Raw genomic sequence first — 13,784 nt, 5'->3', positions numbered from 1 at the left:
CGGTGCAATGAACTTGCACATTTCTTTGACAATAAGGTCAGAAAAATCCTACAAAGTATCCCCCTCAGTGCTCCTCCCTATGAGTCCTCAACGCAGGTCGTGAGTGGTGTGAGCCCTCTGTGGGAAGTTATCACTCCCATAACTGAGGAATACTTCCGCAAAGAATTAGCCAATCTCAAAAGTGGCTCCCCCTCTGACCCTATGCCCATCCATATTCTTAAACGGATTGCTCATACCGTCTCCCCGCGGGCTACGGACCTTCTGAACGCCTCCTTCGGCGGCGGAGAAGTACCCCCCAGCTGGAAAAAGGCGATGGTTAAGGCTCTACCTAAGAAGGCGGGACTTGACCTGGACGACCTGGCGAATTTTCGCCCAATTTCTTTGTTGCCAGGCCTGAGCAAAATTGCAGAAAAGGTTGTCAATCGCCAGCTGTCCTCCTTCCTAGAAGGTCATAACCTGCTCAAGAACTCGCAAACAGGCTTTCGCCCTGGGCAGGGCACTGACTCTGCCCTGATTGTAGTAGTAGAGGAAGCCAGACGCATTCTGGATGCAGGAGGTTCCACAGCTGTGGTCCTTCATGACCTCAGCGCGGCATTTGATACCGTCAACCATGGTATCCTCATTCAACGCCTTACTAGGATGGGAATATCCGGCCAGGCCTTAAGCTGGATAACTTCCTTTCTGAATGGTCGGTCCTACCAGGTCTGCGATGATACGCACCTCTCCGAGTCGATCCCCCTCCAGTGCGGAGTCCCACAGGGCTCTTCGTTGAGCCCGACTCTTTTTAATATCTATATGGCCCCACTGGAGGATGTGGTTTCACCCTTCGGGGTGAAAATAGTGACCTACGCGGACGACACCCAGCTTGTCGTCTCGCTATCCCACCATGAAAACGCGGCAGAAAGATTCGGGTGTTGTCTGACAAGTATCATGGCGTGGATGACAGAATCACGGCTGAAACTCAACGGGTCCAAAACGGAACTTATGATGTTGGGTAATCTGTCCACCTCCCTTCCCAAAACCATGTGGCCCCCCTGTCTGGGGGAGGCGCCCCAACCTAAGAATGAAATTAAGAGCCTGGGGGTATGGCTGGAACCCGATCTAACGTTCAGAGTACAAACTAAGAAAGTGGCAGGGATCTGCTATGGTCTGTTACGCTCTGTCCGGAAGGTGTTGCCTCTTCTGCCCTTTAGCTCTAGGAAACTTTTGATCCAGGGGCTAATACTGTCTAGGCTGGATTATAGCAACGCTTTGCTGCTCGGTGCCCCTGAATCAGCCATTAACTCCCTTCAGCGAGTACAAAATGCGTCGGCCAGAGTACTGACCGGCACGGCGAAAAGAACCTCAGCCAAACCAGCTCTTAGAGCTCTCCATTGGCTCCCCATCCGTGAGAGAATTAAATTCAAGGCCCTTTCCATCGCCTTCAAGTCTCTCCATGGAATGGGTCCCCCTATTCTCAGAGACCTTATATGTCCCTACAAATCCATCCGTGCCCTCCGCTCCGATGGGAGCAATCTATTGACCATCCCCAGAGTGAGGAGAGCACGCTCAGGAGGGCGGAGGTTCTCTGTGAATGTTGCCAAGACCTGGAATGGTCTTCCTGCTGCCCTCCGCCTGGAACCCTGCCTCCAGAAGTTTCGGAAATCTCTAAAGACATTCCTTTTTCCAAGAGGAGGTTGACTCCGCTGTTGAGGTCATGGAAGCTTATGGTGTGTACTAGCGCTGGGACGCTCTTGGGCAGCCATGCGCTTAAGAAATCTATTTTCATTTCATTTCATTTCATTTCATACGCAAGGAAGAAAACCATATGAGATTCAGGAAAAGCGTAAAAACTTGGTTGTTCGACAAATAATTGCCTGCTGATTGCTTTTCTCTCTAGTTGTGTCATGTGCTTTGCTATTGCCGGCACCGGGAAACCCTTTGTGGGTAGCTGCGCGCCTTATAAGTGCTATAAAATAAATAAATAAATAAATAATGACCACCTTGCCCTGCTACCACCTCTGACTTGGGTTTTCTGTAGCTCACCTTGACATATGTGAAACTTTCATCGCCGAGCGCTCCTTAATCTCTTTTTGTATCCCTACCTTCTCCTTATCTTTCACGTCCTTTCCCCTTCCCTCTCACTTCTTTTTTATTTTTTGGCCTTATACAGGCTAACTCTCAGTTATGTACCTTGCCGTCCTGATGAAGATCCCCCTATTCTAGCTGGGATCGAAACATTGTCGACAACTTTGACTGGATTATTAGGATGGATTCATTTGGAGCATAAGATGTTTTTTACATTGTGACTGTTGTAAATATGTGAAGTCACTATGGATGTAAATGCCTGAGGTCTTGGAATCTGGTGATTTCCAACCCCCTTCTTACCCACTGCACTTTAATTATACCTTGTTTTTCTTTCAGAATATTTGTTTGATAACCATATGTTTCCATTTGTAGAAAACCAACACAGGTCGCAATGCAGCTCTCTGGAACTCTGCCATATATTTTTGTTCTTGATAGGGACCAGTATCTCTTAAAACAGCATATATAGTCATAGCATACATGTATAACACTCAGACCTGAATACTGCTCTTTCCATGTTGAGGATTCATTGCATAGTTCTGGTTCCAATGAGCTGCAGGCTGCAATGTGAGGTCCAGTGTTGAGGTTATGTCACACAGTAGTTATTCTAATCTGCTGAGGGGCTGAGTTATGAGGTCCTGAGTCCAGGATGGGTCATGTAGCAGCGGTGCCAATGCAGTGCTGTGAGGACATGCATTGCGCTGCATTGGTTCTGCCCAAAAGACCACAGCTGGGTTAACAGGGGATATCTTTAGTCCCATTTTCCAGGGTCCAGGACTGGGGTGGCACCACTTGTGGGACAGAACTCACAGCAGGCAGAGTTCAGGTGCTGGGTTCAGGGTGGTTAGAGCCTATTCTATCAATGAGTCTCTGATAAGGAGGCCAGCCAACTAGTTCTATTGAGCCACACTTGTGGTCCCAGGTTCAAGATACATGGCTAGTTCTTTTCACTCAGGCAGCAGGGCAGTAGAGGTGTAGTCCTTCCAGCGGCAGAGCAGCACAGCAGTCCTTCTTCTGAGTCTTTCACAGGTCTACATGTGTACTGAAGAGTTGTGGCTGAGGACCCACTACATATACCTGTTGCCCACTTTGAAGTGGGAGAAACATCTGAGGTCCTCTCCCTACTGAAGTGTCTGGGATTTCATGCCTGTCTTCCCTGTCCCCAGCTTGTCAGAAAGCATGAAAGACTTCTGTGAAACCATTTGTGAGTGTGCTGAGGCACTGCATTTGTGATGTGCATGTGTGGTAGGTGGAAGCTCTGCCCCCTCTCAAGTCAAAGATGACCCTTCCTGCCAATACCATTTTCCTCTTCGTCTCAATGTCTGGGAGCAACATACAAAGACTAACTTCCAGCTACACCTAGTCAGGATACAGTTTCCAGGCACCAAATGGTTGTGACAACATAATGGCAACTTTCCTAAAGTGACATTTTGGGAATTGTAGCCTAAAATCCAACTTTACAATAAAATAGGGGTTTTAATTACAATTCTTTAAAGACAAAACTTGATCTTCTTACTTGTTCTCAATTTAAAGTAATCACATATTAAATTAAATCAGGGAACCCAATGTTATTCTGAGAGAAGCAGGCATTGTAGTTGTAAACATTTCATTTAAGAGTTTTTTATTACCAGTTATATAAAGGTGAAAAGTACACGTCGACCATTTGAAATAACACTGCGCTCTACCCTATGGACTGTTTAGGGCATACCTAGTGGTGACATATATGTATTAAAAATTGAAGTTTAGGCCTGGAAAAAGTATTTTTTTTGCAATTGCAGTTTACACCTGCTCAGACAGGGTGCAATGGCAGGCCTGTTTAAAGGGCTTCTTAAGTGGATGTGTGATGCTGGCCCACTCGTAGCATATCATAAACTGGCCCTGGTTACCCATGGTATCACAGTACATTGTTTAGGGAGAGGGCACAAGCACTTTAGCATAGGTTAACAGTGATCAAGTGCACAGAGTCCTAAAGATAGCAAAAACAAAGTCAGCAAAAACAGGAGGATTGAAGACAAAAAGTTGGGGGAAAACCACACTAAGCATTTCAGGCCCATTAGTCGGTTTGTCAATTGTGATGATGAGGAATGATGGATCCGTCTATCACTAGAAGAAGCCTTGTTAATCAATCAATAAATAATTACTTTACAACATGAAGAAGCTATGGTTGCCAGTTTAAATTCTCCTTCAAAGAGGGGATCTTGTGAGACTCAAAATCATGTTCAACTGACTATGTATTTAAATAGAAATGAATTGCATCTTCCTGCTTTAGGCATCCAAGGAATTATCTACATCGTAGTGTATGTGGATGACTAAAGTATATTGGATTCAAATCAGGTGAATTAATGCATTGCTCCAGCAGTTTAGAAAAATTGCTTCCAAGTAGTAGATCTTCTACATGTTGACATCCAAGATGAATTCTACACCTGCACTGTTGCAATGCCTTGTTGCTTACTTACAGTTTGACAATGTATCTTTTAAAGTTTGTCTGTACCATGCCTGTGAGTGTTTGTATGTGCTTTTAGCAATTGTTTGTATTCTTGTCGCTCCCAATTTATATAGTAATGAATACTGGCACAAACATGGTGTTAACTAGTCCTATGCCTGATGCAGCTTTCTCAGGGAAGTTTTTTAAAGGATGATATTAATTGAGGAGTTTGCTTTTACACCCAATCCACTTGGAGAGTGTGCATCTTTGGAAATGGTAACTCTGCCTGCTCTTTAATGCTAGAAGTATACATAGCTGTAGACCTGTGGTAATGGCGTGCTTGGTGGCAGAGGACTTAACACCTAATTGTCACTGTTAACATTTTTGCAGCTACTGGAAAAAAAAGGTTAAGGGAAGGAGGAATAAAATTCAGGGGTGCCATTGAAGCACTTTGGTTTAGCTTGGAACAAAAGGTCAATTTTGTGAAATAATTGAATTTCATACACTCTGTTTTTTGCTCTTAGCGCTATTAATGGAATTAGATGCCATATATTTCAATGCAAATCTCACACAGTTATTTTAAGATTGGAGTGAGCCTCACTCAATATTGACAGACTGATTTTCATATTATTCAGCTTACTCCCTACTTGTTTTAATATATAATGTCTTTGCAATCTTGCTTTACTTGTTTTTCGTGCTATTGGTCACATTTGAAGCAATCAAAAATACTGTAGCCATGCAGTTATTATGCCAATTGTTTAGAAAAATATTCAAAGGCAATGATTATAACTGTGCTTGATGGGTGGGATACAAATTCAGTCGGCCAGTAGGGCTATATTACCCACTCATTGTAGGCACATGTACATTTAAAGATGATATGTGATTAGAGCAAAATACATTTTTTCATGGGACAGCATGGCTTGTGTGTTTTACCTTAGCTGTTTCTTGGTGTCTGCAGCTCTAAGTTTTATTATTGGTTTTTATGGAATAGTATTATGGTTTTATTGTATGATGTTGTTCCTTGCAATGATTTTAATTAACCTAGTAAGATAATTAATACACTTTAAATTTGAAATCTTCTACTTACTCTTGCATGCATTTAGAAATCAAGCACGACATGTCCATCTTCCTATTTTTAAAAGAGGAAACAAATTAATCTATTTCTAATGATTTCAAAGTAATATTCCCTAAATATTCCATTGTAGATGTTTTGGGACCAGTTCACAAAGGTGTGCATGTTTGAAAATTAACCATGTCCCAATCCCCATAAACGTACATTTGTTACTCCGCGTTTGACAAACGTACCTCAGATGCCAATGAATTGTGCAGGTATGCACTCATAGAAGGCTTTCCATGGCAGTCTATATTTCTGAACAGAATTATGACTCAACTGTTGAAGGTTTTTGTGGAACCCGAGCTAAGGGAGCTTCATTTAATGAGCATTGCAATGCGATCTGCTACAGATGGGAGATAAAGAATCTCCGAGCATATTGATTTTTTCCTCTTATGGAAGCGTTTCATGTGTTGGAATGAAGGATGTTTCTACCAGACGTTTCTGGGGTGTGAGAAAAGGCCAGTTCATGGTTTCACTTCTCTCTACAGAACTGAGACGGTAAGGTAAGAATGAGAAATGTGTGCATCTTCAGAGTGATATGTTCGGAATCTGCTGGCAGAGAGTTCACAGTCTTTTTAAAGGTATTTTTGGATATACGTCGTCATCATGCATAATGTTGCCCTCCATTTTCACTGCTTTACCGAAGAAAATCATACTTATTTGTATATTTCCGATCAGGGAAGGGTGGGGTCTAAGTGATCGTTCCTGTCTTCTGGAAAGTAGATTTTCCCCAAATAACCTCATTTTAAATGAAGCCAAATGGGTCCAGCTACTTTTTCCAAAGCATAGGCTACAAAATAATATGAAGATCTTTAAAGCCCCTGCTTCCTTTCGGTCAGCTGTCTGAAATAACAATAAAGCTCATAATGTATGGTTATTATGGCGCTTAAATAGGCATGGTCTCCCCTATTGGCATAGTCCTTAAAGAGCAATTTTTAAAACTGAAAATCCTTAAGACTATCTTACCCTTTCTATTTAAAGAAAATATGCCATGTAGACACGATTAAATAAGTGCCAGACCATACTGCATCAGAAAGTCCAGAAGGTTCCTGAAACATTGGTTTTTGGTTTTCAAAAATGTCAGCCCATGGGGACGTACTACAGGATGGAGTGGAGAGGGAGCCTTGAATGTTGCGATGTCCCAGGACAAGCGTCTGATGTAACTAAGACTCTATATATCAGCTGTGCCCAGGCCACCCGACTTGGCTACTGCTTGTCTGGACGAGGATAATGTACCCTATGGTGTGCCTTGTAATATTGATATGGATGGATATTTATTGTGCATTGTGTATTGATGCTTGGTTTGTAGTTTTGGTTTTGTATCAAAATAAAAATAAAAATATTTTCCACCCAAAAAAAATGCCAGCCCATGCCCAAATTCCTGAAAACTTCTAGGGGTGGCCGTAGTTCGCGCAGTAGAGCTACGCGGAGCTACGCGTAGGGCACTTCGCACTACGCGAACTTCACGTAGCACTACGTGAACTGCGCAGTAGCATGTTCGCACTGTCCAAGATGCGTTTTCAATGATTGCACAGTGCGGACAAGCATCCGGCACTGTGCAATCATTGAAAACGGCATCTTGCACAGTGCGAGGTGTAGTTTTCTGCTGCTCGAGTAGATTATTACTCGAGCTGCAGCTTTCTCAACGCGAACTGGTAGTTCCTCATTGAGAGCGGTCGCAAGCATGCTCAACCACTCACAATGAGAAACCTGACCTCCCCGCCTTGAGAATCTCGCCGGGATGTAATTTTGCTTGCTCGCGGTCGCGAACATGACGTTCAGGACCGCGAACAAGCAAGAAATGAGCGCTGCACTACGCGTTTTAGCACTGTGCTACGTGCAGCTCGCGTAGTGCGAAGTTGTGCAAACATCGCAAACTCCGCAAGCATAGCGTAGGGCTTCGCCCAGGGTTACTTTTTACCAGATTGCAGTTTAATAAATAGATAATTTACAAGATTTACTTTTTGAAAGACTCCTTAGCAGAGATTGTTCAGTCCTAGCACCTCATTTATGGGATTGGTGGCGCATGACAGAACAGCAAGTAACCTTGCTGTGCTGTCCTGAACCACAGAGAAAGGGCAGGAATGCACAGAATGTATCCAACACAGTAGATTCCTGTCCTTTCCCCCATGCTGGTGCTATTTTAGCAAACTAGAGGCAAAGCAGGCATCCTTGCACCATAATGCAAGGGTGCCTGTGTTGTAGGCAGGATTGTTTTTGTACAGGACGGGGCACCTTCCTGCATAAAAACAATTCATAGAGACGTATTTCTCCTTCTGCAGCACACAGAGAAAGAATAAAAAACAAGGGGAAATAAAGCTATTTATCCCCATTACACCTGCCCTAGGGAGGCATAAGATTTTGATGCATTCCCAGGTTTACAAGTCCTCATAAATTTGGGAATGTGTCAAACCCCATGGGAGTTGTGTGGAAACATATACCTCAACACCCATGGAACGCCTCCCTTGCACAAAGTTAGGCAACACAACAATTTGCACTGCGTTACCTTATTGAAGATGTATGTGACCTCTCAAAGCCATGCAATATGGCTTTATGTGGCATCATAAATCTGACTCAAAGCCTTGCGTCACCCATGTACCACTTTGCGTGGTGCAAACATGAAGCAAGGTTCTCATAAATATGCCCCCAATTGTTTTGCTCTGGTAATACTGATTTGCTTATCTTCTCTAAATCTAAATCTGTAGTCAGAGGAAACAGATGTGTCCACATTCTTTGCATTAAAATAAAGAATATCTTCCTACTAATTATAAAGCAAGATTTACAATTAGAATGACTGTGATAATGGTTAAACACTAAGCGCTGGATCGCAAAACATTTTTGAGTAGTACCGTTTCATGGTCTTGATGGTCAGTAAGGCAGTGCTTGCTCTAATACATTAATATCACTGAAAACAACTTTCTGGAGTTGTTCATGTGATGGAACGTTTGAGAATGTTTGTTATTTGACATTTTGCTGAGGCGATGATGTCTCCTGTTTATTATCCTGCAGCTTATCTGTGTTAGGTTACTGCGATGTGATTTTATTGAGTTGTGCCACAGCTATTTTGCTGAGTTATATTTGATGTGCCCCGTTATGCTTTAATTCTGTTGCTACGTTGCTTTGTGTATGCCAATGTGTTATGCTGTGTTGTTTACTATAATTATCTCAACAAATCCTATTACAGTTCCAGCCAAAAGCAGCCTATGTCTTAAAAGTTGCTGCATCAAGTAACTGCTTACCACTGTCAAAAATGCTAAAAAAGTGCTTATCTATCTATATAACAAATTAAGACACTAGTCAGCCCACAAAGGTGGCAGGGATTGTGTTTTAATGTTGCTAGTGATCACTTTATGTGATATGGCTCACAGGCCCTAAATGCAAATCATGCTGGGTGGCATCCCTAGGAGGGTTCTGATTTTACTCTTTGGAAAATATGACTTCAGGGTTGGACTACACCTGCTGTCTGGTTGCGGTCCTCAGCACAAGCTCAATCCCTTTCAACAGAATATGGAAGTATGTAATGCCTTCCCTGCCAGGCCACATCTGAACTCCTCAACCCTCTACAGCCATCCCCTCTCCGATTCCCATTTATGACTTACTCAGAGCAGGCGGTAAGTGGTGGAGCTAATATGTAACCAAAAGGGTACAATGTGTGGAACTAGTTTAGCTTATGTGGGTCCATGTTGAGGTAATTAACTTGCAATGGGAGGATTGAGGTGTGAGATAATGTTTGGGATAAATAATTCTCATTACCTAAATTTGCCTAATGACTTAATCAGTTTATTTACTAATGTTTGCATAGGGGTTCAGGGGATGTAAGGGTATGCAAAAATTGGGCCTTTCAACTTATCATGAAAAAGGTCATCAGGAACTGTGTAAGATTGCTCCATGCCATAAAACCGTCATTACATTTTAGCCTTAGCCTTTTGTTGGAAAATATACTGTGTGTTTAACTAGAAAGTACTGATGTTTTTGTTTGCGTAGTGTCTATGATTATTTCAGCTTGATCTTCCTATCTACCTAAATGCAGGTGTTTTACAGACTGATGTCAACAACATTGTAAATGAGACATTATACTAGGATACACATAAAAGATAAAAACTGTAACCTATTCTGCAAGAATATAAATGCTAAAAGCGATGAACTAAAAACAAAGAATAATTATTCTCTGAAGTAAATCACCTGGTGGGGAAAAATGACGACTGCGCAAAGTTTAATTTTTTTGGGGTATAATCTCTTGCTTCAGATAAGTACCATCTTAAATTTGAGACATTAAATTTTCTTATAAAAACTAATTTTAACCAAATTCTGGTAGGTGATAATTTCAATAGGTATTGAGTTCAAGTTTTGCATTGCAAGAAAGGAAAGTGAGCCTTATTGCTGCTCATCCTGTCTAATCATATTCTACACAGCTCCAACACAGCCTAGATATCCCTTTTGGACCCACAAACACCCCTCCCCCATCAAGGTATATCACTAAGATTTCAGCTTCATCAAAGTTCACACCAATCCCAATCAGTTCTCACAATACCACATAAAACCCCTCCAGGACATTAAAAATCTGCCTTGTCCCATCACATAAAAGGCGATGCCTTAACCTATGCTTCTTAATGAAACAAATCCTGCTCTATTACTCACTGACCACAATTGCCCTAAATCACTATATTGTCCTATCAACTAAATGAATCATCACACGTTTGCTCCATCTCACCACTACTGAATCACTCTCCCCTCCCTGCCCTATTGCTACAGGCAATCGTTTCACTCATCCCCTGGTTGGAAGTGTGCTCACCTCCATATTGCCCTCACTCTTCCCCATGAATCGAAAATGTACCATAAATTCATGACGTCCATTTATAATGCACACAATATAGTAAAAAATGTAAGAACAGATAACAAAATGGAAAGAAAGATAACATAACATGACTTAGCTGATTGGTGCTTGACAACAGTGAAGATCGAGGAAATAAAAATTACTAATAGCCTTGCGTACAGTTTGGGAGACAAGAACTTTCTCATATATTCCGTCCATCGTATTGTAAGTGCCTTTGGCTATGATGCACGTATACAACAGGTGGCAGGACATTCTCATATGTGTACACTCTATGTCAAACTCTAAACAGAACTGTTATATTGTTGGTTTATAAACAAACTATATAAATGTGTTAGCATTTGGTCTGTCTTTCATATATAAACTATGGTGAGATATGTGTTGAAACTCCATGGGAGACGCAGCTCTACTCATTTTGGGGGAAGTTAATGTCTCCTAAATATGGATTGAATTACCCAATTCATGATAAGGCCCAAAATATGCTAACACAAATGCTCTCATACGGGATGAATCATCCAAGCAACCTAATTCTAAACCTGGTCCCCACATACTATAAGTAGATATCAGTTAATGCTGAGCGGGTGCAGTATTACTTTAAAAAGTTCTAAAAAATTATATTGTTGAATGTTTTGCCATTGTGCAACATTCCGTCCATCATCTTGTTTGTTTTGCTGTTCACCCTATGTGGGTAGGGTATGCCCAGACGTGGGTCCTGTGCTCACTAAGCCACTGGAGTCAAGCTACCCTGGCTGAAGACGGCTGATAGCCAGAAACCGGTCCTACGATGCTTGATTCCGATCCAGGGAAGACATGGCTTTGCAGTTCGGGCTGGACTGTTCCCATGAGGCACAGGGTCAAGACTGATTTGCATATGGCCATGTCTGAATTGGGGTGGCTTAGGTGAGCAACATAACAATGGATTAAACCCAGATCTGTGACAGGGGAGGAATTTTTTGCCATTGCGCAACATTCCGTCCGCTGCCTGCTTCAGGTGGAGGAAACCCTGAGTATCAGTCTGGGTTTGTGCTTGACACATCTGTAAAGGATATTTGCTCTTAGCGGTCAGAATGTCAGGTGTCTGAAGACCCTGCATTGAAAGACAACATCCTTGGGGCAGAAGGCTCCATGGTCCCTCAGATGTCCTGGCTTACTGAGCGATGACTCAGCTCTGGTGTGACACTTAAGCTGAGTAAGGCTGAAGACGTTAGAGTGGACCTGTGAACAAACCTGTCACATTTTCACTGCATAAAATTCAGGGTTCCTAGTTAGTTTCTCGCTTCACTCCTTGGAATACAGGGAGTTGCCTTAATTAGGAGGGTATCAAATAAAGCTGGTCCAAGGCCCATCGAGGCAGATGCATCACTTTGTAAACCCCTGCTCTACATTATACCTGCCCCAGGTATAATGTATGCAGGGTGGGTATTCCCTCACATCCAAGCCTCATAGAAGTAGTGCAGTGAACTCTATGAGATTTCCCTGCGCCACTTCTATTACGCTACTGCGTCAATATCTTACAACTACCTCACAGCAGGCATAAGACTGAGGCAGTCCCTTTCACATTGGGCTTTCCTCATGTGAAAGGACACATTCCTGGAGTTGCATCTGTTTTTAGACACACCCCAGCAATGCGTCAGTTTTGCGCCAACAGATAAATCTGTAATAATGACATATCTGTCATTCCTTGTGACATGATGCGTCATACAGTAAATATGATACATACTTCGTGTCACAAGGAGGGCGCACTAAGAAATGATGCATCGCTGTTTTCATGCACAAATGTGTAACTTCTTATAAATAAGGTCCCTGGTGTGTACAAGTAGGGATTTGTATCAATCAATCATTTGTAAAGTGTACTACATTCCCGGGAGGGTCTCAAGGCGCTGTAGGGGGGGGCGCTACTGATCGAACAGCCAGGTCTTGAGTATCCTCCTGAAGGTTAGCAGGACTTGGGTCTGTCGTAGGCTCAGTGGGAGGTTGTTCCATGTCTTGGCGGCGAGGTGGGAGAAGGATCTCCCACCGGTGGTTGTTCTTCGGATGGCTGGCGGTTGGGGATGTAGAAAGAGAGCAGTCTGTTGAGATACGCTGGGCCGGTCTTGTGGAGTGCCTTGTGTGCGGGAGTGAGGAGCTGGAAGGATATCCTCTTGTTGACGGAGAGCCAGTGCAGGTTTCTCAGGTGGGGCTGATGTGGCCGTGGCGTGGTACGTCGAGGATCAGTCATGCCGAGGCAGTTTGGATGTGTTGTAGTTGTTTGATGAGCTAGGTCGGGGCTCCCGCATAGAGGGCGTTTCCGTAGTTGAGTCTGCTGCTGACGAGGGCCTGGGTGACTGTCTTTCTTGTATCTGTTAGGATCCATCTGTAGATCTTGCAGAGCATGCGCAGGGTGTTGAAGCAGGAGGAGGAGACAGCGTTGACTTGCACGGTCATTGAGAGCGTTGAGTCGAGGATGATTTCCAGGTTGCGTGCGTGGTCAGTGGGTGTCGGGGCTGCCCTCAGAGGCGTCAGCCACCAGGAGTCATCCTAGGCTGAAGGGTTGGAGCCGAGGATGAGGATCACCGTCTTGTCCGAGTTCAGCTTCAGATGGCTGGTCTTCATCCAGTCGGTGACAGCCTTCATTCCTCCGTGGAGGTTGGCTTTGGCAGTGATGGGGTCCTTGGTGAGGGAGAAGATCAGCTGACTGTTGCTGGCGTAGGAGATTATGTTGAGGTCGTACTGTCGGGCTACGTGTGTGAGTGGGGCCATGTAAATGTTGAACAGCGTCGGGCTGAGGGAGGATCCCTGGGGTACACCGCAGCTGATCTCAGAGGCTTTGGAACGGAATGGCGGAGGTGGATCTGTCTGAGAGGAGGGAGGTGGTCCAATCCAGAGCCTTGTCTCGAATCCCTGTGGCATGGAGGCGTGCACGTAGGGTGCGGTGGCAGACGGTGTCAAAGGTGGCAGAGAGGTCTAAGAGGATGAGTGCTGTGGTCTCACCATTGTCCAGCAGGGCCCTGATGTCATCAGTGGCGGCGATGAGGGCATTCTCAGTGCTGTGGTTGCTGTATGTGTTGAGGTGTCTAGAAGGTATGTGAAGCTGATGCTATTGTTGAGGTATGCTGGGGCAGTGTAATGCTATTATGAAGTGCCTTGAAAGTGTGTCTGTAAGGTTGAATTGCACTCATGTTTGCCTTGGGAGCCACTGGAGCTCCTTCAGGTGTGGTGTGATTTTAGAGCAGCATGGGAGGTTGAGCGTGATTCTGGCCGCTGAGAGTTGAGTGGTCTGGAGCCCATTGATGAGTTTTGTGTTGTTTCCATCATAGTTGGTATTACCATGGGGCATGTGTGAGGGTTTTCCGGGTGCTGATTGGGTGCCA

Source organism: Lissotriton vulgaris, chromosome 9 (assembly GCF_964263255.1).
Source record: "Lissotriton vulgaris chromosome 9, aLisVul1.2, whole genome shotgun sequence".
Lineage (NCBI taxonomy): Eukaryota > Metazoa > Chordata > Amphibia > Caudata > Salamandridae > Lissotriton > Lissotriton vulgaris.
Note: the sequence above shows the minus strand (reverse complement) of the source record.